We start from the raw sequence: 26,291 nt of genomic DNA on the forward strand, positions 1-26,291 counted from the left end.
TAGAGAGGTTTTCTTCTATTCCTTCTATTTTGTTGCGATGAATTTTTCCCCAAATCATAATTGAATGTTTCATTCTATTAAACTATTTTCTTACTTCTGTTGAGATGATCATATGGTTTTTTCACCTTTGATTTGTTGCCTTGGTATGTTAAAATATTTTCAAAAGGTAAACCAATCTTGAATTCCTAGAATGAAGCCAACTTTGTAATAATCAAATGTGTTTTTTATTCGTTGCTAGAGTCACTTTATTAAATTTTGTTTAGGATTTTTGCATTTGTAATCATTATTGAAATTGATCTATAATTTTTCAGTCTTTTATTGCTCTTGCCTGTCTTTGATGTCTGTGATGCTTATGTTGACACTATACAATGACTTGGAAAATATTTCCTCTTTCTCTATATCCTAAAAGAATGCAAGATTGGATTTACTTGTTCCTTAAATATTTGATAAAACCTCCCCTGTGAAACCTCTACGGGCATAATATTTTTCATGGAAAGATTTTTGATTAATTAATCAACTTCTTAAAAGGTTATAATGATTGTTGAGGATTTTTATTTCATGTAGAGTCACTTTTTTTTTTTAAAGATTTTATTTATTTATGTGACAGAGACAGCCAGCGAGAGAGGGAACACAAGCAGGGGGAGTGGGAGAGGAAGAAGCAGGCTCCCAGCGGAGGAGCCCGATGTGGGACTCCATCCCGAAACGCCAGGATCACGCCCTGAGCCGAAGGCAGCCGCCCAACGACTGCGTTACCCAGGCGCCCCCATGTAGAATCACTTTTGGTAAGTTGTCATCTTCTAGCTATTTGTCATTTTAAAGTTGCTCTTAACACCTTCTTATTTCTTTAACAGTTAATTATATCCCTTTTATGACCCTAATAGTATTTATCTGTGTTTTCTCTTTTTTTTCTTGTTTTTTTTTTCCAGGGATTCGTCAATTTTATTAATCCTTTAAAAAAAACTTTTAGGAGCACCTGGGTGGCTCAATCAGTTGAGCATTGACTCTGGGTTTCAGCTCAGATCATGATCTCAGGGTCGTGAGATCAAGCCCTGAATTGGCCTCACCACTCAGCGTGGAGTCTGCTTGGGATTCTCTCTTTCCCTCTCCCTCTGCCCCTCCCGACCTAAATGAGTGAATGAATAAATAAATGAATAAATAAAATCTTTTTAAAAAATCCTTTGTTTTGTTGAGCCTCTCTGTTTTGTGTTGATTCTTAACGAATTTCTGCTTTTTTCTTTCTTTCTTTTTTCCTAATTTCTAAATTTAAATAATTACTTTTTAGCTAATTACTTTGTAGCCTTTATTCTTTTACAGTATATGCATTTAGGGTACTATGCATGTCCCTCTAAATACTCCCTTAGCCATATCTCAGTAATTTTGACAAGTAGTGTTATTGTTCTGTTCTAAATATTTTCTAGTTTTCATTAGGATTTCTTTGTGCTATGAGCTATTTAAAAGTATGTTTTTCGGGACGCCTGGGTGTCTCAGTTGGTTAAACGGCTGCCTTCAGCTCAGGTCATGATTCCAGGGTCCTGGGATCGAGCCCTACATCAGGCTCCCTGCTTGGCAGGGAGCCTGCTTCTCCCTCTCCCACTGCCTGCAGCTCCCCTCACTTGTGCTCTCTCTGTGTCAAATAAATAAATAAAATTTTTTTAAAAAGTGTGTTTTTCAACATGCAAATGCGTGATTTTGGGTTTATTTTTAAAAATTGACTTCTAAATTAGTTGCATTATAGTCCTAGATTATGGATACTAATTTTTTGGAATTTATTGAGAATATCTTATAATTAGTCCACAAGTCATTTTTCATAAATTACCCCATAGAGCTTGTAAAGAATGAACATTTTCCTGTTCTTAGACTCAATGTACTATATGTAGATATTATATCAAGCTTGTTCATGGTTATTCATTCATCTTTATCATCACTGGCTTTTCTGTCAGTTTGAGTATAAACTTCTTTATATGTTTATGTTTAATTTCTTATCTTGCTCCAGAAAGTTGTGTCTGTTCTATGTTTGTACTGCACCTCTTTTCAAGCCTCGGTTTGAATCCCGTGGGGTGAGTCTGAAACTTGATCATCTAGCCCACTCTTTATAGGTTATGTGAGATAAGAACCCCAAATCTCATACATAGCAGCATTATCTACAACAGCCAAATTATGGAAAGATCCCAAATCCCATCAACAGATGAATGGATAAAGAAGATGTGGTATATGATAAAATGGAATATTAGCCATAAAAAGAATGAAATCTTGCCATTTGCAATGATGTGGATGGAACTGGAGAGTACCAGGCTCAGCAAAATAAGTCAGTCAGAGAAAGACAAGAACCACATGGTTTCACTCATATGCAGAATTTAAGAAACAAAACCAATGAACATAGCGGAGGGCGGTGGCGGGAAAGAGGGGCAAACCTAGAAAGAGAATCTTAACTTTAAAGAATGAATTGATGGTTACTGGAGGGGGGTGGGGGGATGGGTGAGACAGGTGACGGAGATTAAGGAGAGCACTTGCGATGGGCACCTGGTGTTGTACATTAAGTGATGAATCACTAAATTCTACATCTGAAACAAACAACTCCAAAATCTCAATGGTTACAACCACAAAGGCTTCCTTTTTCTCCAACTTACATGTGATTCCCTGGTCAGCCCTGCTCATGTCTTCATTCTGGGACCTGGGTTGGAGGAGAAATCCATACCTAAGATGGGCCGCTTTGTGTTAGAGGGAAAAGAGCAATGAATAACTTCTGCAAAGCTGTTAAAGCTTCTGCTTGGATGAGGCATAGAAGACTTCCGCGCACGTTACACTAGGCCAAACAAGCCATGTGGCCAAGCCTGATGTCAAGGGGGGGGGGTATAATTATATCACAGAGAGGGAGGAGAGAATGGTAGGGAACAATAACGTACTCTACAACACCTGCCTTTTGGTTCTCTTTGAGTAGTCTCTAGATAGAATTTCTAAACAAGACCTTTTGGTAACTGATTCAGGGCTGCCCCTGCCTGGCCACAATCTTAGGGTACATCCAGTTCAAAGCAGCTGAGCTGGTTGATTTGTTTACGCTTTGCTTAGATATGCTCATGGACGTTTTGCATGTAGTATTGTCTTACCTCAACCATTAGACTGAAGATGATGAAGAGTGTGAAAACAGCGAAAAACGCACATCAACAAATACATCCAGCTGTGCTTACCACTTAAGGGATATTTAAGAACTACCTGAATTTCACACATGAGCCGTAGTCCCTGTTAATTTTGCAACTGCCCATGAACACATCTGCATTCTTCACCAGTCCACACTGGTGAGGTCGGGTTGCATCTGTTTTGTTCACTGTTGTGTGCGATGACTAGCACCGCACTTGCCATATAATAAGCCTTTGATGAAAATGTGTGGGATGAATAAGCAAACTGAACTGGAATTAGAACACAAGGCTAGTGTCCCACATCAAATCAACGGGGTCAAGTTAGTAAAGATAAGCTATGGTCATCAGAAGCCCATGATAAAAAGGAGATAATATTTACACAAAAACAGCAAAATCTTTGGGGAGTGTCTGCTTCTTTTGTGTAAAGTCCAACAAATGACAAAAAGCCTGGACAAACTGAGGTGGCTTCCAAGTCAGTGTAAACGAACTATTTTATTTTATTTTATTTTATTTTATTTTATTTTATTTTATTTATATTTTATTTATATTTTATTTTATTTTATTTTATTTTATTTTATTTTATTTTAATTTTATTGTTTTATTTCCCTTTTCCCTTTAAGCGTTCACAGCCAGAACTTGTCGGGCCGGTAATGATTAGTTCTATTTTATGTCGTACCCCTCTGAGAACAGCCCCCTGGGAGAGCCCAGAAAGGTAGGTGGCCTGAGGAATGAGTGGGGCCATTCTGGAGTTTTCTGTTTGAGAACCAGCCTCGCCTGTAATGCCCAGAGCCACCAGCAGATGTCAGGCCTGATCTCTGTGGCGATTCTACTGTGTGCTTTTGGTTAACTGTTTTCATTACACCATGTTTTTCTACACGTGGTGTGCTTTGTACACGCAGGGCATATTTTCTCTCTCATCTCCCATGATCAAGGACAGCTATAATATACCTATTTATTTATCCATGCAATAAAGATTATCACGTACTCCATGTCCAGGACTGAGAATACTCTGGTGAGCAAAACAGACGCAGCCTCTGCCCTCCTGAAGAATTCTACCGGGGAGGACAGTTCGTTCAAAGAGTAATTTTTAAAATTATGATTTGGGTTATGCTGGCCGAAGTAGATGGCTCCAGGAGGGCAAGCGAAACAAAATGGACCAAATGTAGCCTAAGGAACCAGGGAGATTCTTCTGGCGAAGCAAGGTTTCTAGCAAGTTCTGAAAGATGGGTAGGTTAAACGGACCAAGAACCAGGGAGAGAGCCTATAATTTACCTTTAGGGAATATTTGTTCTTATAACGAGGAGTAAAGACAGTGTCCTGTGAAACACACAGCTTCTGGGCCATGCCGCCTGGAACCAAATCCTCCCTCTGCCATTTACTAGCTCTGCTTCAGTTTTCTCATTCATACAATCAGGAAAACAATATAACTCGATTCCCAGGGTTACTGTCAGGATTAAATGAACTAATTCATGTAAGCATCTGGCATAAAATAAGCACTCAGGGCGAGTCGGCCCCTGTTGTCATTTCCCGGAATATTCAGCGATACACATTGCACCTCAATTACTTTTCAGATTCAGAAATTCTCTGTGAATTGGAACAGCGCAAACCCAGTGGCCTCCAATCTGCTAAGATTTGTTTCTGAGGCCCAGCCACCTTTGAGCTTGGGTGGTTGTGTATATGTCTTGCATAGGTGGCATATGAGAATCCAGCCAAGGTTCACATAATTTCAAGCCACTTAATTTAGCTATGAGTCATAGCATGTAATCTTTTCTTCCTAATCTCATAGATACCCTGGCCACATTGATAGTCCTTGAATCTTAAGGTAGCAAATCACAGACCTATTTCAAAGTTATTGATACACAGATCTTTGTAGTGTTTTATGACCAATTAGTTTTAATTGTAAATTTTCCTCTTACCTAACAATACTATCCCTTCAGTCTCAGGGTTGCACAACATCTGAAAATCACATCACTTTCCTTAACTTTAATGAGGATCTTCATGGTTAGATTTTGGGGGGCACTTTGAAGTCTGTTTTTAATAACAGGGACACTAAAAAAGATGTACAGGGCATAATTAAGTGGTCTTAGGTTTTTGTAGAGATTAGAAGCAAAAAAATACAAATAGACATAGCAGGGGAAAAAGCCTCCATAAAGAAGAGCACACCTTTTAAATTGCATAGTTGTTTTTTTTTATTACACTGTATTACAGACTATCAGTCAAATGTCGTCCTGAGTTTTATTTTTATTTTTAGCTGAAGTATAGTTGACATACAATATTATATTTGTTTTAGGTATATGACATAGCGATTTGACAATTGTACACATTTCATAAATGCTTACCACGATAAGTACGGTTACTATCTGCTGCTCTATGACATTATTTCAATATTATTAATTATATCTCTTTTCCTGTACTTTTCATGCAAGTGATTTATTTGGTAATTGTAAGTTTGTACCTCTTAACCATCTTCACCTATTTCACCCATCCCTCCACTCCTCTCTGCACTGTCCATTTTCTGTATTTGTGAGTCTGTTTCTGTTTTTTTCTTTGTTCTTTTTTTTTTTACCCTTAGAGCCTCCTGGATTTTGAATATTGAAAGTTTTAATTTTTTAACCTGCCCATTATTCATTCCTTGTCGAACTTTTTGACTTTCAAAGTATGCCAGAATTTTCTTTATAGCTCTTAAAAAAAAAAAGTTATAGATTCGACACCAATTTTATTCACATCCCCATACAGACATAGAAAAAATACTGTGAGACATTACTTATGGTTCTTTTTGAGTTCTGGGATTGAGGGAAGCCTTTGTTTTTGTTATCGTTGTTCTACTTATAATTTTAGTTTCATAAGGGGAATGTGTGGTATTGGTTTTCTAAGGCGACCTAGAAAATAGTTCTCAGTCCTAAGCAATTCCATTTGAATAGAATTCACTTATTTTATTTTGTAAAAGATGTTATGTATTTATTTATTTACTTATTTTAGAGAGAAAGAAAGAGTGAGAGAGCGTGTGCACGAGCTGGGGGAGAGGTGCAGAGGGAAGAGGAGAGAGAATCTCAAGCAAACTCCAGGCTGAGTACAGAGCCTGAGGCGGGGCTGATCTCACAACCCCAGGATCATGACTTGAGCCAAAATCAAGTCTTCAGCTTAAAGGACTGGGCCCCCAGGCACTCCTAACTCACTTATTTTAAAACAATACAAAGCCAATCAAAAAAAGTTAGTTGGTAAAAGAAATGCTAGAGTGTATTAGAAAATGCCCCAGTTCCAGAATGCTTTGCTTGTCGAGGTTTAATATATACGATAGCTGCAATTTGTCTTCATGTGGTTCTTAGGGGTCTTACCGTCGGATTGATTCATTATTGAGACTAAGTTAAATCTTCTGGGAAAGAGAATTCCACTTCTCAGCAGGCTAGTTGCCTTCACACTGGCTCCATTAACTCTACCTATCCCCAACGTAGCCAAAGAATCAATAAGAACTGGTGGCATAAGACTAGTCATAAATTTGATTTCTGTATCCAAAATCATTTCCGTTCCAGGCTGATCTCACAAGGGCGGTCTGATCTGATTACAAGGTCATTTTCCCACAGGTTGTACTCAGCAGATGGAAAGGTACAATGTGTTGGTTAAAATCGGATCCTTGGGGACTACTTGCTCATTTTACAAGCTGATCCTCAATTTGACATAATTCAATCCAATGGGCAGTTGCTCCTTAGGGACCCTGACGTGATAAACGTCAGAGTCGTTCCGGCCCTGTCCCAAGGTGGCCTGACAAAGCCAGCCTGGAGCTTGGCCTGGCCAAGCCATTGGTGTTCACGCTCTGTCCCCGCCCCCATCTCCCCACTCCCCTACCCCCCCACCTCCTTCCAACTCAAACCTTTAATAACCATCTACAAGGAAGTCTTTGTGCTCCAAAAATGTTCTCATATTTACGACAGCTCTAATATGGGGGAAACTACCTCACCTAAAGATTTGATTGGAAAGTATTTTCTTAGCCTCAGAATAGTCATTTTTATAATAATAACATTATTTCCATGACTCAGAACTTTAAAACCACTTTAAATGCAACAGAGCTCATTGACTTTAATTTTGGAGATGAAAAGGACCAGGTACACTAGAGATATTATCTGGTAAATGAAGGAACGGAGGCTCAAAGGGAACCGACTGAACTAGCCTCCGGATAGATGGCTAGTTTTTCATGGAGCTGGGATAAAAACCTTAGGTTTCCTAATTTCCTCCCCAATGCCCTTTCCAACTTCCTCATTGTGCCTGCCTAGTCCCGTTATTGATGTTGGCTAAGGGACGATTGCATTCAATATCATTATTATTAATAATGATCACTACCATTTGTTGAGCCCTTTTTAGGCACCTGATACTGTATGTCACACTCAATCTTCAGAACAGCCTATTGAGGGGCGCCTGGGTGGCACAGCGGTTAAGCATCTGCCTTCGGCTCAGGGCGTGATCCTGGCGTTGTGGGATCGAGCCCCACATCAGGCTCCTCCGCTATGAGCCTGCTTCTTCCTCTCCCACTCCCCCTGCTTGTGTTCCCTCTCTCTCTGGCTGTCTCTATCTCTGTCAAATAAATAAATAAAATCTTTAAAAAAAAAAAAAAGAACAGCCTATTGAGGTAGGTCCTCTTATTATCCCATTTTACAGCTGAGAAAATTGAGTCCCAGAAAGGTTAAATAACTTATCCAGTACTTTAAATGACAGTGAGTAAAAGGCAGGACTGAGATTCAAATCCAGTTCTTCCTGATCTCAGCACACAAGCCTTTAACTATTTGGTACGGTGGCTGGATTTCTCAGAACCTTCTTTCCTTGGCAAAAGATATAAAACTGTCTTTTAAAATGTCTTGGCTTCTGGGATGCCTGGGTGGCTCACCTGGTTGGGCGTCTGCCTCCAGCTCAGGTCATGATCCCAGGGTCCTGGGACTGAGTCCCCTGTTGGGCTCCTTGCTCAGCAGGGAGCCTGCTTCTCCCTCTGCCTTCCACTTCCCCTGCTTGTGCTTTCCCTCTCTCTCTCTGACAAATAAATAAATAAAATCTTAAAAAATAAATAAAGTGTCTTGGCTTCCGAGGCTCAAGTTATCTACCTGATACGAATAGCATCCTTATCAGAACCTAGGATCCCCTTATAATGCTCTCTCTCCTTTCGGTGGACAAGTCAGAATAGAATTCTTTTAAAATAGTCTCTCTTTGTTGTATACTTCTAACCCCCTTAAGTCTATCTTGCACCAAATTCTGCTCTTTGGGGGACAGACTAGTGACAAACCCCGACAGAATTCACACAATGATTTCAAGCGCCCTACTGTGGGAGTTGCTAAAGACAACATTTAAGGAGTCAAGGATGCTTGGGCAGAGGCTTCTTGTCTGCAAAAGACAAGAGTGTGGGGCCCATCTGGGTCGCCCACGGGATCCAGCAGGCATAGCACATCGTAAATAACCCCCCACACAGGCCTCACTGCCAGCTCCAAATGGGTTTTGAGTGTATTTGGTTCGTTTTTAAAGAGAGTGTGAGCTAAAGGCTGTCATTTAAAATTGCCCAGAACCCACGTCACAAGAACAGGTGGGCCTGGATTGAAAAGAAAATAAACGAGAGGCTGAATTTACCAAAGCAAACATTAGGGAGTGATTATTTTGCTTTAGAACAGGATTACCCTTGGGACTCCTTAAAACAGCGATCTCCCTCACTGCAATTAAAATGTAAATTTCTCTATTCAAATTTGGTTAACCCTCAAGACCTGTCAGGAAAGGGCTTGTTTTATTAAGCAAGGGATCCCTTATTCAGGAGAAAAGCAAATTAAAGGTTAGTTCTTTCTAATAAATACTGAAGAAGGCGTGAAAAGCTTTACTTCTTTTTTCTCTTTACATGTTAAGGCTTTATGGTAGCTGCTTTGTGGAGGAATTTTTGTTTTTAAATATTATCTCAAACTCCTTCCTGAAACATACTAATTAATGCCCAAGACCAGGAAGAGCTAATAACCCTTTGCGAGCACATTTTATCTGCTGCCAAACAACCCTTGATCAGTAGGTGGCGCTCTAAGAATGAGATTGCTATACCGTGGGGGCAATACATTCAGTTGAAGAAAGCAAAATTGCACCCTTCTTTGGCATCTCCCTGGAGGAAATGGCTTTGCCCTGTGCCCTTAGATTGCTCCCCTTCTCGAGCTGTCCAGCTCTGCATTTGCTGTTTGAGTGTAAGGATGCCCACACTGAACCCTTCTTGGAATCACAGTCTGTGAAGGCCAGAGAACACCTCTTATATGATGGCTTAGCTTATAGCCTTTGGTCCCAGAATCACAGGCTCTGTAAAGCTTGGAGGAACCCTAGAAATCTTCTTCAACCCTCTCATTTTTTTGATAAGGAAGTTGAGACCTGAAATGATGAACTGATCACTCAAGGTCACCTCGCTAGTTCTTAGCTCAGCCAGGATGGGAGCCTTAGTGGGCTTGCTCTTCACCCTGTGCTTGCCCCCTAATTGGTGAACATTATGGGGGGATGGGGGGAGAGGCAATAGTCCTCAACAAGATATTAGCAAACTGAATCCAACAATACATTAAAAAAATCATTCACCACGAACAAGTGGGGTTTATTTCCATGGTATCAGTTGTATGCAGGGAGACAATGGCCTGCTTGGGGAGACAGGGTGCAGGCAGAGCTCATTTACCACGGGTAGGGGATGTTAAATATCTAATATTTTCTTCCTCTACTCTTTATACTCGTGATTGCCACTCTAGGAGGATTTACTATAAATGTCAGGTGCTGACTCTCTCTCTCCAAGCTAACTTTCCCAGGCATCATGTTTCTTTCAACCAAACCACCATTTCCCCATCACCCAGACTGGAAACTCTGGAGTCCCTCTTGGCTAGTTCTTGCAGCATGGATTCAACATGTGCTTAGAAATGTTTTTATTTTATCTTATTTTATTTTATTTAGACTTTATTTATTTATTTAAGAGAGTGATTGAGCAAGCAAGAGAGAGAACATGAGTAGGGGGAGAGGCAGAGGGAGAGAGAGAAGCAGGCTCCCTGGTGAGCAGGGAGCTGGACGTGGGTCTCCATCCCAGGACCCTGGGATCATGACCTGAGCGAAAGGCAGACGCTTAACAGGCGTCCCTGCTTGGAAATGTTTTAGGCTCCAGGATATAGAAGTGAACATAACAGACAAAAATCTCTGCTCTTGGGGCGCCTGGATGGCTCAGTCGTTAAGCGTCTGCCTTTGGGATTGATGGAGCTGGACATCAGGTTCCCTGCTCCACCGGGAGCCAGCCTGCTTCTTCCCCTCCACTCCCCCTGCTTGTGTTCCCTCTCTCGCTGACTGTCTCTCTCTCTCTGTCAAATAAATAAATAAAATCTTAAAAAAAATCTCTGCTCTCATGAGGGAAACAGAAAATGAGTAGAATAAATAAGTCAAGTATATGGCATATTATAGAATACTGAGTGCTAAGAAAGAAAGGGAAAAGAAGCAAGAAAGAGGGGTATCACGTGTTCGGGAGGGACTGAAAAGTGGGTCAGGGAAAGCCTCACTGAGAAAGTCACTTTTGAGCTAAAATTGATGGACAGGAAGGAGTTAGGTGAAAGCTGTGGAGAGATAGAAAATTCTAGGCAAAGGGAACAGTAGGTGTGAAGGCCCTGAGTCAGGAGCAGTCTTGGAATTTTAAGAACATCAAGGAGACCAATGGATTATTTCTAAATTCTTACCAAGAGCGATTTTTTTCCTTTATCAATATGTCTTCCCATTCATTCCTGTTTTCATCTCCTTGGGCTAGCACATCCTGAAACCTGGATTCTTAAAATTCTCATCGAACTGATCTCTTCACTCTGAGTCTTTGACCACATCTTTGACCAAATGCTGAGCTTGAGATGTGGCAACTCAGTGCAATGTGGCACGCTGCATTGGATCCTGGGAAAGATACAGGACGTTAGTGACAAAGCTGTTGAAATCCAAACAAGAGAGTTTAGTTCACAGTCCTGTAGCAGTGTTGGTTTCTTAGTTGTGATGCATGTGAGACGTTAACAACAGGGAAAACCAGGTGAGGGGTGTATGCGGACTCCAGGTACTATCACCGCAACTTTTCTATAGACTCAAAATTATTCCAAAATACATTTATTTTTAGAAATCCTGTTTGTGGTATGTCACTCATCTGTTCTAGAATTTTGAATGATGCCCTAGGGCTTTTGGGATGAAGTAAAAACACCTCACCCTACCATGTAAAGAGGCCCTCAGATAGTCACATACCCATTCCACAAATAGTTTCTGGATCAGCATTCCAGACACTGCTAGACACTGAGTGGTGAATAAGATCGACACAGTCTTTTTTTCTTTTTTTTAAGATTTTATTTATTTATTTGACAGGGAGAGAGACAGCGTGCACAAACAGGGAGAGCAGCAGAGGGAGAGGGAGAAGCAGGCTCTCCACTGAGCAGGGAGCCCGATGTGGGGCTCCATCCCAGAATACTGGGATCATGACCTGAGCCAAAGGCAGATGCTTAACTGACTGAGCCACCCAGACACCCCAAGATCAACACAGTCTTGCTCAGGCAGCTTACTGACTGGTGGGTGGGGGGTTCTGGCAAGCACACAATGAATTACAAAGTGCTGGGCACTAAAATGGAGAGGCACAGTACAAAGTACAGCGGGGATCAGCGAGGGCAGTCAGGGAAGGCATCCTGGCAGAAATGTCTAAGCTGAAACTGAGCAGATGAATGGGAATAAGCCAGGTGTAAGCAGTTGGGAGGGGTGGAGAGAAAGAAGGGCTAAGAGGAAAGTTCTAGCCTGCCATAAAGTTCTGTTTTTGAGCCAGACTAGAAGTCTTCCTGTCTTTGGAATCCACATTGTTTATTCTCCTTTTGTGGCCTTGCTGATTATTTCCCCATTCCAGCTCTTGGGGTCCCCCTCTCTCTCTTCAGGCTTAGTCTTTCACTAAGACTTGGACCATCTTTTAGGACCCAGTAAAAACGCCATTTCTTTTTTGAAGGCCTGGGCAGTAAGCCCATCTTCATATGATCATTCCCTATTTTCAGTCCCATAACATTATAGACTATGTATTTCGTTTGCTTCTTAATCATATTATACTTTGATTTATTACTTATCTTTGACTTAGTTGTACGTGGCCACAGAAAGCAGGAGTTGTATCTTTTTCACACACACACACACACACACACACACACACACAGGACTCTGTAGTTTGCTGCACTGGGAACCTGCAACAAGAAAGGCAGTTTCCAGGGGCACCTGGGTGGCTCAGTCGGTTAGGTGTCTGCCTTTGGCTCAAGTTGTGATCCCGGGGTCCTGGGATGGAGTCCCGTGTTGGGCTCCTTGCTCAGCAGGGAGCCTGTTTCTCCCTCTGCCTGCCTCTCCCCCTGCTTGTGCTCTCTTTCTGATAAATAAATAAATAAATAAATAAATTCTTTTAAAAAAAAAGGGCAGTTTCCTCATATGCAAACTGCAAGTAGGACAACCAGCCTCATAGGAGAATTGTAAGGATTATATGAGACACTGTAACTCAAGTCCTTATATACGGTCTGGCTGCCCTGTAAACAGTTATTGAAGGATAATAGTGATTGTGTGGTTAGTGGAAAGACCATAGGACTTCTGGTTTAGCTTCTGGCACTATGTATCGGCTTTGTGACCTTGGACAGGGCATCTAACAGGGCTCGTGGGGCTCTCTCCTCTCATCTGTGAAATGGGATAAAAATGATTCACCTCACAGAATGATTCTAGGCCCAAACTGAAAATCATGTGTGTGTAATCAGTTCTTTGAGGGGCTCAACCCATGAAGGTACAAAAACCAGGCAGAAGTTTTATTTTTCCGAGTCTCGCTCGCAACTGGGGTCTGTTGTATTCATTTCCCCTGGGGGAGGCCCCCTTGGTGATATCTTGGACAGATTTAATGACTTTCTAGTCACCTTGGTGATGTGAGCAGTCTTGTTTCAGCATTTGGGACCTAGTTCTGACCCCATGTCTTCATGACCCCAGTTAATGTCAAGCTTTATTAAAAGTTATGCTCCCCCCATTCCTGGCCCCAAGGCAGGTGACTCTCTTTGTGGCCCCAGGAGCGTGGAGCGGAGGGCCAGAGAGGACTCTGGGAAAGCTGCCCCGCCCTCTTCCTAGAGCTCTCCTGTATCGGTAGTACAGGGAGGAGGCTAGAGGAGGCAGAGGTATTCTTCTGTGATTGCCTGCAAGACGGCAGTGTCTGGCTTCTCCCCAGTTCTGGCAGGTTCTATCTAAGGCTAGTGCTGTCTGTTGCAAGTTTCCTTGTGTGTATTTTCTTGGGATGGTGTTCAGCCTTATCCTCTGTCGCTGATGACTGCTTCCTTGGTGGGAAGGTCACTGGGTGAGGGCCACTCAGAGACTTCTGCTCTATGGCTTACCTTGGTATCGCTCCACCCAGGGAAGCCACAGAAATTTCTAGGGTCCTTTTCTGCACCCTCCGGGGCCAGAGACCACATGGGATGGAGTGGGGTTTCTTCCCAGCCATATCTTACTCTACCATGGATGCTTCCAGCACTGTGGGCATGACCCATCCCATCAAGATGCCTATCTTCAGAAATTGTTCAGTGAGTACCAGTCTGTTTCCAAAGGCTCCCAGATGGAAGGCTACACATATCAAGCACCCATTTTTCTTTGCCATAGTGAAGAAATGAATGAAAAGATTGATAGGCTGTTTCTAGGCTTCTAGAACATTTGCTAAGAGCTCTTTCATGATAGTGCTCTTGGGGACAGTTTGATAGTGGGTCAATGGATACAAGGATCCTTCACTGGGGAATGGGGAATCTCTTCTTTTTGCAAGAACCCCTAACTTCACAAGAATGCTTAGAAGAGGAAATAACCTCTCTCCAAAAATCCTGGATTTTCTTTAAAGCCAGTGACCTTCTCCTCTCTCCAGTTCTCTTATGGGCATTGAGTCCTATGTGAGGAGTGACCAAGTGGTGGTAGATGGAGGTATTTTATCAACCTGGAGCCTCTTCAGCAAGCCCTGCAGGGAAGTGGCTGGAAAAAGCAAGGAAGGATTCTGTATTAGCCAGGGGTCTCCAGAGAAATAAAACCAAGAGTATGTGGGAGGGGTGTGTGTGTGTGTGTGTGTGTGTGTGTGTGTGTGTGTGTATTATATACATATAAGGAATTGGCCCACACGATTATGGGGGCTAACAAGTCCCCAGATCTGCAGTTGACAAGCTGGAGACCCAGGAAATGCCTGTGAACCAGGAGAGCCAATGATGTAGTTTCAGTCTAGAGGCCAGGAGGCTTGAGACAAGGGAGAGCCACTAGTTCAGTTTGAGTCCAAAGGCAGGAAAAAAAAAAAAAGAACCCCTCACAATTTCCCAGTTTGAAGACAGGCAGGCAGGAGGAATTCTCTTTCATTCAGGGGAGAGCCTTTTTTTCTATTCAGGCCTTCAACTGATTGGGTGAGGCTCACCCGCATGGGGGAGCAATCGGCTTAATTCAGTCTATCAGTTTAAAGTTTATCAATTTATAATCTCTACAACCAATGTGGGGCTCAAACTCATGATCCCAAGGACAAGAGTTGCATGCTCTACCAACTGAGCCAGTCTATTAGTTTAAATGTTAAACTCATTGCAAAACACTCTCACAGAAACCCACAATATTTTGTCCAGATACCAAATATCTGGACACCTCTGTGGCCCAGTCAAGTTGGCACATAAAATTAACTATCACAACTAGTTAATTTGTCAACTTGCTAATTTGTCAGCTTGGCACCCACCTGCCTCTCCTTAAACCATAATTAGTCTCCAAATGAAGACAATTACAAAGTCATAATTCCATCTAACATGGTATAACTATCCTGCATACAACCAAAACTACACTGACTCCTTCCCCAGGAGAGGAGGTAAATGAGTGATGTTTACTCTTGAGTGATGTTTGCTATTCTCCTTGACGTTCCATAACTTAAATACTATGATGTAAAATTAACAAAACTTAACTATTATGATATAAAGTCAATTCATCTTATGTTACATGATAAGGGAATAAGAGGGAGGAAAACAAAGGTATTTGACACATATAGACACACAAACATATTCATTACAAAATAAGGAGGAAATACTCATGACAATTACAGTCCTTGTTTAACTGTCCATATGGTCATAGCCAGTATTTCTAACTACCTTCTTCTACCCATTCTGTATTCCGTTTGCCTTCAGCAAGTACCTCAGCCAGTTGTTCTTTACCTGGTGAGGTGACCCAGACCTTTACTCTTGAAGGATCTGGACCATTAGTAGTCCTGCCTGAATTAGGTGGTTGTAGTTTTCCATTGGCTCTAGCCATAGGGCATGGTAATACTAACAGGTGCTCTAGGGAATCTGCTGTATTCTCTTCCTTGCCTTCACAGTGGAACAGTGAATCCAATTTCCCCTTGGGAGTCAGGACCAACCACCAAGTCAGCACAGTAACTCCCTTCTTTGTTAATTCAGAGGCATGAGGACTCCAAAGTGGCTGGGTACCTGTCTTAACTTTCAATTCAATGGAATCATTATGTCTCCGGGTAGACGCATTCTTCCCTTTGGAAGAGCCTGTGGGAACAGGAAGCAGAAATTTTGCTGGCGGGTCACTAGGGGTAATAGGGAACAGAGCTACTCTTATTCCATCCCTTGATGCCTGGATGCATAAATTCTGGCCATAGGAGAAACAGCATCTATTGGACCCTGATTCAGAGCCTTCTGGAGAACCTTGCCCCAGCCCTCCAAACTAATGCTATCTAGCTGGTGCTGTAACTGAATCTTCAAAAGGCCGTTCCATGGTTATATGGAGCCAGCTCCTTCAGGTGGTGGAAAACATGACAAGGCCAATGAATTCCAGGAGCATGGATCCAATCCCCACTTCTTTTGCTGTGAAGTGATTCCACAATAGTGGATAAATAATTCTGTAGGTCTACGGATGGAAGTTTTGGCAGAAGCATTGTGTGCAGGGAAGGCAAATCTGTCTGTAGAGTACGTGTCTATTCCAGTAAGAACAAAATGCTGCCCCTTCCGAGATGGAAGGTATCCAGTGAAATCAACTTACTACCAGGTAGCCAGCGGATCAGCCTAGGGAACGGTGTCGTACCAAGGACTCAGTATTAGTCTCTGCGAGTGGCACTCAGCAGTGGCTGTGGTCAGGTTGGCATCGCCGAGTGGAAGTCCATGTTGCTGAGCCCGCGCCTAACCTCCATCCTTGTCACCATGGACACTTTGCTCATGAGCCACTGACGATGACGGTGGCTGGGAAAAGAGGCTGACTGGTGCCCAAACATGGGTCACCCTATCTACTTGATTTTTAAAATCCTCCTCTGCCGAGGTCACCCTTTGGCGAGCATTTACATGAGACATAAATATCTTCATGGTTTCTTCTCATTTGGAGAAGTCGATCTACTTCTCTCTTCCCCAAATTTCCTTGTCACCAATCATGTTCCTTACAGGTTTCTGGCCATTCAGGCAAATCATTGGCCACAGCCCATGCACTGAGATATAGAATCACATGCCTGGCCACTTTTCCTTCTAAGCAAAGTCAACAACCAAGTTCTGCCCACTGAGAGGATTTTCCTTCCCTCTTTGTCCTTCAGGGACATCCCAGAAGGGGGCTAGAGTGCTGCCGGTGTCCTCTTTCTGGGGATGCCTCTATATTGTGCAAAACCATCTATAACCCAAGCCTGAGTCTTTCCCTCTGTCAGCTGATCATAGGGGAGTACCCAGGAGGCCACAGGCGCGGGCTGGGAGGGAGAGACGGTGTACCTGAGCGGGGACTGTGGGAATTTGGGCCACTTCCTCAGGTCACTTAATTGTGTCTTCAGGGCCTGCCTGCATCCTGATGACGGAATGCTGCTGTGCACACCCAATGCTATGGCTGTGTGTGTCAGATAACACCCAGGGCATGGTGAGCAGTTCGGGCCTCATGGTAACTTGATGGCCCGTGGTTAAGTGTCCTGTCTCTATTAAGGTAGCGGGCCATGATCCGTTTCTCAAAAGGAGAGTAGTTATCCACGGGGATGGCAAGATTGTGCTGCAGTTTACCCACAGGGACCTACCAAAGGCTCCCGACAGCGTCTCTGTCTGCCACCGACACTCAAGCACCACCGGACCTGCTGGATCCCATGGTCCAAGTGTCAGAGCAGCCGGCCTGGCCTCCTGGACCCATTGCAGAGCCTTCTCGTTCTGGGCCCATAGCAGCTTTCGCTCTATGATGCCTTGCTAAGGCATTTCTTTCCCCTTAAAGTCATTTCCTTCCTCTCTCTACCTTTCTGTATTGGCTTTAGAGCCTTAGAGAAGTTAGGTAAAGTGCCCCCAAATAAACAGATAAATAAATGGTGAACTACAAAGGAGGAGCTTGGAACTAGTCTGACTCCGGAGTCCGTACGTAACCACTATACCGTGCAGTGTGCGCACTTTGGTAGACTGCCCCCCACTTAATAATATATGATAAGCATTTTCTCACCATATGTTTCTCATAACATTAAACATATAAACATAAAAACATAAAACATAGTGTTTCTCATAACATTAAAAATTCCTCCAAAGCATAATTTTTGTGACGGCTGGATAGCCACTTGCGTGACCTTTTTGGCTATTAGAAACAGCATACAGTCAGTATCTTTTTGCATGTAATTTTTGTCTGGCTTTCTAATTGTTTATTTAGAATAATCTTGGAATGAGTTGACTGGGTTAAACAGACGAACATTTCTGAAGACAGGATTTCTTTCCACGGTGTTCTCAAATTCTTTTGTTTTGGGCACCTCTTGGGAAAGAGATGATATGATCTGTGCTGTTAGGCATCACTGCTAAATTGCCAGGTCCTCATGCAGCTCAGGGCATAGCTCCACATACATACAAGACATGTCGTAAACAGTCGGGTTGGTTGAAATGGCTGGGATTGAATCGCTTGGGGTGTCTTATTTTGTGCGGAGGAAATGAGACCCAGGTGGATAATGGCTGGATAAGAAGCAGGGACAATTCATTTTGACCAGCTTGATCCATGTAATTAAGGGGGAAAGTGCACATAAAAGGGACATGTGTCCAATGTCAACAGTGGCTGTCTCTGGACAGAAGCCATAGCAGACATGGTTGGTTGGCTGATCCTATGCCCATATTCCAGTCCCCAACCCCCATGCATGATCTCTTTAATCCATGGACAACCTTATTCTTCACCGCCTTCCAGCCAGATGTGAGTGTATGACACAGTTCTGTCCAATGAGATGAAAGCAAATTCTGCTGAGCCAGACTGTCAGAGAAGCTATTGTATTCTTGATTTTTGAAAAGCCAGATTTAGGGCACCTGGGTGGCTCAGTTGGTTACGCATCTCCCTTCTGCTCAGATCATGGTCTCAAGGTCTGGGGTTGAGCGCTGCGAGGGCTGCGTCTGGCTCACTGCTCAACGGGGAGCCTGTTACTCCCTCTCCCTCTGCTCCTCCCCCCAAGTCATGCGCTCTCTCTCTCTCTTTCTCTCGCTCTGCTGTCTCTCTCTCTCAAATAAATAAATAAATAAAAATCTTTTAAAAAAACAGATTTATGCATGTGATGAGCACTGGGTGTTATACACAACTGATAAATTATTGAACACTACATAGAACTAATGATGTACTGTAAGTTGGCTAATTGAATTTAAATTAAAAAAAATAAAACAACAAAAAAAAAAGAAAAAGAAAAAAAAAAGCCAGATTTAGCTGGTATGCCATTTTCATTTCTTTCTCCTGCTTCCTGTCCAGAATGCTATTTGATGCCTAAGGATGTGGCAGCCTTCTTGAGACCATTAAGGGCCAAACACGAGGACAAAATCCAACTTGTTAAGGCTGCCAGGATGTTAATATTAACAACTGAACAACACATGATGTCTACTGCACTATTCTAGTGGTTTGCATATATTAAATTATTAATCCTTTCTATAGGCCTGAGAAGTGGGGTCAATTATTATTATTGTTATTATTATTATTATTAAAATGACATTTTTAGAGCAGTTTTAGGTTGATAACAAAATTGAGGGGGAAGGTACAGAGATTTCCCATACATCCCCTACCCCTACACCTGCATGGCCTCCCCCACTATCGACATTCCCCACCTGAGTGGTACGTTTGTAACAATCGATGAGCCTACACTGACACATCATAATTACCCAAATCCCTAGTTTACTTTAAGGTTCACTCTTGGTGTTGCACATTTTGTGAATTTAGTCAAATGTATAAGGCCATGTATCCATTATTATAATATCATACAGAGTAATTTCACGGCCCTACACACCCTCTGTGCTCTGTCTGTTCATCTCTCCTCCTACCCCTGGAAACCACTGATCTTTTCACTTTTTCCACAGTTTTTCCTTTTCTAGAATGTCATATAGTTTGAATCATACAGTATGTAGCCTTCTCAGATCGGTTTCTTTCGCTTACTGATACGCATTCAAGATCCCTCCTTGTCTTTGCATGGCTTGAGAGTTCATTTCTTTTTAGTACTGAATAATATCCCCTTGTTCGAATGTACCAGTTTTTTATTCATTCACTTACTGAAAGATACCTTGGATGCTTTCGAGTTTTGGCAAATATGAATGAACACGCGGCTATAAACATCAATGTGCAGGCTTTTGTATAGACGTTAAGTCTTCAACTCCTTTGGGCAGATACCAAGGAGCACGATTATTGGATCACACGGTAAGAGTACGTTTACTTTTGGAAGAAGCCGCCAAACTGTCTTCCAAAGTGGCCGTACCATTCTGCATTCCCACCAGCAACAATTGGGAGTTCCTGTTGCTCCACATTCTCACCAGTGTTTGGTGTTGTCAGTGTTCTGGATTCTGGCCATTCTTTTTTTTTTTTTTAAGACTTTTTTTATTTATTTGAGAGAGAAACTGAGAGAGGATGAGCCGGGGTGGGGATGGGCAGAGGGAGAGGAAGAAGCAGACTCCTTGCTGAGCATGGAGCCCAACTTGGGGCTCGATCCCAGGACCCTGAGATCATGACCTGAGCCAAAGGCAGACCCTTAACTGACTGAGCCACCCAGGCACCCCGATTCTGGTATTCTAATGGGTGTTAGAAGCATCTCATTATTACTTTATTTTAAGATTTTTTTTTTCAATTTTATTTATTTATTTGACAGAGAGAGAGCCAGCCAGCAAGAGAGGGAACACAAGCAGGGGGAGTGGGAGAGGGAGAGGCAGGATCCCAACAGAGGAGTCCAATGTGGGGCTCAATACCAGAATGCTGGGATCACGCCCTGAGCCAAAGGCAGGCACTTAACGACTGAGCCACCCAAGTGCCCCAAGACGCATCTCATTATTGTTTTAGTTTGCATTTCCGTGATGACATGGGGGATGGAGTTTCTTTTCATATGCTTATCACTATCTTTGGTGACAAGTCTGGTAAGGCTTTGGCCTGTTTTTAATCAGGTTGTTTGCGGTCTTACTACTGAGTTTTGAGTTCTTTGTATATTTTGGATAACAGTCCTTTATCATACGTGTCTTTTGCAAATATTTTCTCCAGCCAGTGGTTTGTCTTCTCATTCTCTTGCTATTTTTCTTTGTGGAGCAGAAGTTTTTAATTTTAATGAAGGCTAGCTTATCAATTATTTCTTTCATGAATCATGTCTTTGGTGTTGTATCTAAAAAGGCATCCACAAACCCGAGGTCATGCAGGTTTTCTCTTATGTTACCTGCCAGGAGCTTTATAGCTTTGCATTTTATATTCAGACTGGTGATCCATTTTGAGTTTATTTTAGTGAAGAATGTAAGGTCTATCTCTAGAGTCACTGTTTTGCAAGTGGATGTCCAGTTGGTCCAGCACCATTTGTTGAAAAGCCTATTTTGCTCCATCGTATTGCCTTCACTTCTTTGTCAAAGATCAGTTGACTAGATTTATGGTAGGGGGAGTCTATTATTTTCACAACCACTTTATAGACAAGAAGACCGGAGAACTGGAGAGAGGTTAAGTAACTTTCCCAACGTCACACAATCGCAGAGCCAAGATTTAATACTACGAGTTAACAAGAGCTAATTAATAACGCCTCATGCCAGCATCCCTGTACTTAACCATGGTACAATGGAAGGTAGCAGAATAAAGTCCTGAAACCCAAGCTATAGAGTAGCTAATCCCCTAAATCACTTTGACGTGCCTTTGTGGTTCATCACCTTTCCCCCTGTTAGAGTGTTAGCTCAGTGAGCACAGGGACCACACCCACCTTGTGCATTATTGTGCCTTAGTACAGTGCCTGGTTCATATGAGATGCTCAGTAAGTAAGTTGGAAAAAAATTGATAGTGAAGCCTAAATAAATAAATGTCATCTCCCATTCCTGCCTTACTTAGCATCACGCTAATTTGTATTCTCTGTGTATAGGCTGGCAAAGACAGAGGGCAGGAGCTCTGTATTTTGTGGTCATGTCAGTCTAACCTGGCACTAAAAAAAACCAAAAACAAATGAATAAATCATCAAGCCCATGAACTGTTGAGAGGTAAGTGTACTTTTGGGTTTTTGTTTCCCGTGCCATTTTCTGTCCCTTTTCAGCCCTGTCTTTAGCTCTCAGTTTCCTACTTCCTTTTAATTCCATACCACCTCTAACATCAATTTATCCTTTTGATTTATGTATCTCATATATGCTCTTTTCTTCTTCCTTGTCTCTCCTTATTTCCCTGGACATTCTGCACGGTTCCTCTCCACTTCTGATAGAGTAATTTCTCTAAGGTATAGAGAACTGTTTGCTACCCTATAATGTACCCTTGCCTCTGCCCTCCTCGCCACTCATTTCAATTTCCTGGTGTGATTTATCCAGCAATCAGACCATTGCCCAAAATTGGCTTTGCAGAAAGGTTTTTAATGTGTTTGTCTTACTCCTTCAGGGACCGCTTCTGATTATCATACAGAGAAGCTCCGGTCCCCATTTTGCTGATCCTTCACTTGGACCAGATCAGCCACATGAGCCATTTCGTTTAATACCAAATGGAGCTATTAATTCCCAGAGTAACGTGCAATATGTGGAAGGAATCCTGTGCCTCTGTCGACAGGAAGGGATTGTGCTTCTTGCGTGTAGCACAGCATGCCTTTTCTCCCTGTGATGCGCTAGAGAGAGTGCTGGGACACAGGTGAGCTGGAGCCTCGGCTCATCTCAGGGAGACACTGGTCTTGAGCAAGTCATTTGCTCAGTTTCCTCCCTGGACCTCAGTTTCCTAGCCCTCAGAGGGTTGAACTTCATCAACCCTAAGATATCATCCAGCCTTGTAATTTATGATTTTATAAATAAGAAATGGCAAAATAACTTACAAAAATCAATATCACAAAGGCAACCTCCATCAAATGTTAAGAAAAAGGCTTAGAATTCTTCCCTTAAACATTTATTATGATATTAATCACATTCAATCTCATAGCTCAAGTTCAGAAAATTGGACTAAAGAACCGAATAGCAGGTCACATCAGAATCCAGCATTCAAGGTTAGATTAATGATGGGAATCAAGAACAAAGGGCTCAAGTCCAACCAGTGACTTGGGTGGGGTGCAGGGGAAAGCGCTTCTCAGAGGCGAAATGTGTTCCTGTGCCTTTCTTAGTGCTGCTATTTGTGCTCTCTCGTTTCCTGACCCCTACCCTCTGCTGTCCTTCCTCTCCTTCAACAAGCATATATTTTATATTTGTTATTTTTGTTTTGTTATATAAAATTTATTTAAATGTTTTTAGAGGAAATTTCTAAAATAAGAAAGTATGTATTTTCTTGTTCCCCCATGATGTATTCCGGTACGCTCAGCCTTCCTGGGCTGTAGCAATCTAACCACCAGGCAGCTACAACTGTGGTCCCAGGCCAACAGGTAAATGAACTCCTGACACTCTGCTGGAAGGTTCCCTCCAGGCAGTGATGCCAATGGGTGGGGCAGGGAAAACATCGTGGATGTGCAACCACATGACTTATTATCTGCATGGACTCCATCTAAAGTCAATAGGAAAAAAGAGATCATTTGGAACCCAGAAGCTCTAACTGCACAGGCTCAATTTAAGCTATTTACACATAACTCACATGTGTTCCCTCTAGTACACAAATCTTTCCCAACCCCCCCCCCCCTTACCTCCTCACACAGTGGATCCAGTTAGACCACATGGCTTTTTTTTTTATATTTTATTTTTAAGTGGTAGTGGGGGGAGGGGCAGGGGGAGAAGGAGAGAGAGAGAGAGAGCATCTCCAGCAGACTCCCTGCTGAGCGCAGATGTGGGGCTTGATCTCATGACCCTGAGGTCATGACCTGAGGCAAAATCAAGGGTGGGGCACTTAACTGACTGAGTCACCCATGCACCCCCACACATGGCTCTTTGATTTTGCCTGTATGGAATTGCCTCGTCACAAAGTAGGAGTCCCTTAACTGAAGTCCAGCTGTTTTGATGGTTAATTTTATGTGCCATGGTTCCCAGATATTTGGTTAAATGTTATTCTGGATATTTCTGTGAAACCGTTTTTTGGATAAGATTAGTATTTAAATTAGTGGTCTTTGAGTAAAGCAGATTATTCTCTATAACATAGATGGGCCTCATCTAATCAGTTGAAGGCCTTAATAGAACAAGACTGCCTGTCCCCAGCAAGAGGGAATTCTGCCAGCAGATAGCCTTCAGTCTCAAACTGCAGCTGTTTCCCTATTCCCAGCCTGCTGGCCTATCCCATCAGATTTTGGATTTGCTAAGTCCCCATAATCATGTGAACCAACTCTTTAGCAGAAATCTCTCTTTATATGTGTATATACATCCTATTGGTTCTGTTTCTCTGGAGATTTCTGACTAATACAGATCTCCAGGCTGAGTCTTGCACACAGAAAGCCTCTGGGCCGATAGAAAAAGAAAACCCCTGGCCTTGAAGTACAAGTACCGATAATGCAAGATTACACCAGTGCAGAATTTCAAGTCTTGGAACCAGGGCCATTTGCTTAGGTGACCTGACTGGCTGGGAAGCAGAGTTTCAATCTTCTATGGTAATATTCGTTGGTTCTAGCCTGCGCTGGCTGAGGGTAGGGAAAACATTGACTTGTTTTTATTTGCATATTGCATATTGTATCCATTGCCTTATCTACTCTTTTTCCTGAATCCATTCTCTTTTCTAATATGATTGATTCTTCCTCTGATCAATGCCGCTCATCCAACAGTGCAAAGAAAAACAAACAAACAAACAAAATCCCCTATAATTCTACGGTCCAGGAATAGGCCCTACTAATAGATGGACCTGGGCCCCAAGGTAAATGGCAGTGCCCACTTACTTCGATTGGAAGAGCAAGTTTCAGAGATGGATCTTGAGGGGGTAGAGGAAATTACGAAATCAGTTTTGGACAAGTTTGTGATGCCTATTAGATAGCTAAGCTCAGAAGCAGAGTAAATGGTTTGTATAGGAGTCTGGAATTCAGGGCAGAAACTCAAGCTGGAGCTAGAACTTGCAAGTCATCTTAGTACATAGAAAGTGCATACAAGGCATTTAAAGTCATGGGCAGGATGAGGTCCCCAAGGGAGTATGAAAAGAAGAGTAGAGACCTGAGGACTGCGTTCTGGGCACTACGATGTCCAGAAGTGGGGAGAGTGAGGAGGAACCAGCAAAAGGAGACGGAGAGACAGTGAACAGGGAGGTAGAACAAGAAAGAGCCAAGACTCAGAAGCTAAGTGTCGGAAGAATTTCAAGATGTAAGCCATCAACTATGTAAATGCTGCTAACAAGGTCTAGAAAGATGAGGAAGGAAAATTGGTCAGTGGATTTGCCAACATGAAAGTCGTTGGTGACTCTGACAAGAGCAATTTTGGTGGAGCAGAGCCTGATTACAGAGGATTCCAGAAAGAATAGGAAGAGAGACTGCTGACAGTGAATTTAGGTAAACCCTTCTAGTAGTTTTGCAGAAAAAGAAGGAGAGAGGTGGGATGTGGGATGGAGGAGGACATGGTGAGTCAAGGGAGGGTATCTTTTTACATAGAAGATATGATACAACGTGTTTGAATGCTGATGGTAAGAACCATAATACATTCCATTTATTAAGGAATGTGTATTTCATTTGCGGGTGTACCATAGTTTATCTAATCATCCGGCATTAGAACACATTTTGTGTCTCCAACTTTTGATCTTATAACTAAACATCTACACTATTTCTAGGTGCAAGGGAAACCCAACTTGAAAAATAACTGGCCATCCCTGGACCAATAAATGAGGGGCTGGGAACTCCCACTGGCCCAGGCTGGGTCAGGTGCCCAGTCCTGCCTCCTCTAGTCAGTGGTGGCGAGGGGGTGAGATAGGTGGAAAGATGACATATCAACCATGGGAGAAGGAGAATTTCCACAAAGGTAAGTGTGTGTAGTGGTTGCTCTGGACAGATTTCAGTAAAGGTATTTATAACAATATCCCTGTATGCCAATCATTGTTTGCATTTCTGATTATTTCCTTAGGATAAATTCTTGAGCAAAATTAGTGGTCCAAAGAATATGAAACTTTTAAAGGCTCTTGCTACGCTGTTTGCCAATCTTTGTGCCCACCCAGTGAGTCTGAGAAAATCATTCCACGCCCCTACCCTATCTCAGCATTGACTACTATAAAAAGAAAAATCAAGTATTTGAAAAGTGGGAAGTAATGTCTCGTTGTTATGATTTTAATTAAAAAATTATCATCGAGCTTAAATTCATGCAAAAATTCTCGTTAACCAATATATGCTTTAACAGTCCACTCACTGGGCTATTCAACATGGCGGAACTGAAAGGTGCCGACCCTCGCCTCCACTTCCTGTCACAGCAGCACTGCAATAGAATGTTTCAGAGGCCTGTCTCCCTTCTAGAACCCTCCAGCTTGAATTGTTGGAGACTCCATCCACCCACTTCAGGGTCACAGTGAAGAGTAGAGGCCAAGGAGATGCTTGAGGAGCCTGTCTCAATTCACCTGAAAGTGAATTCCAGCCTGAGCTCGGGATGTCTTTTGTGTCCTCTGTTCACCTCGGTGAATTTTCCTGTCAGCTGAAAGTGAACATGCCTGAGGCCTCAGAAAGCGGCAGCTGATAGCCAGTCAGCCCGGCTCAGTCTCCTTCTTTCCAGGGGCTTGTTCAGATGTCAGTATGATCCATGGGCCCCTTTCCGTTCCAGGCACCTCTAGCCCCAACCCCTGAGTCCCTAACACATGAACGCTGTTCCCAGACGATCTGCTGCAGTATGTGAGTTCCTCAGGAGTGAAAAATAAGCCTTTATTTCAAAAAAGGGAGAGGAG

The 26,291-nt window shown here is 42.6% G+C and overlaps 1 pseudogene; it reads right to left on the minus strand.

Annotated features, from left to right (window-relative positions):
• Positions 1-15,233: 15,233 nt before the first annotated feature.
• LOC117796306 overlaps positions 15,234-26,291 on the minus strand; it is a 35,509-nt pseudogene continuing 24,451 nt past the window's right edge.

Source organism: Ailuropoda melanoleuca, chromosome 15 (assembly GCF_002007445.2).
Source record: "Ailuropoda melanoleuca isolate Jingjing chromosome 15, ASM200744v2, whole genome shotgun sequence".
NCBI lineage: Eukaryota > Metazoa > Chordata > Mammalia > Carnivora > Ursidae > Ailuropoda > Ailuropoda melanoleuca.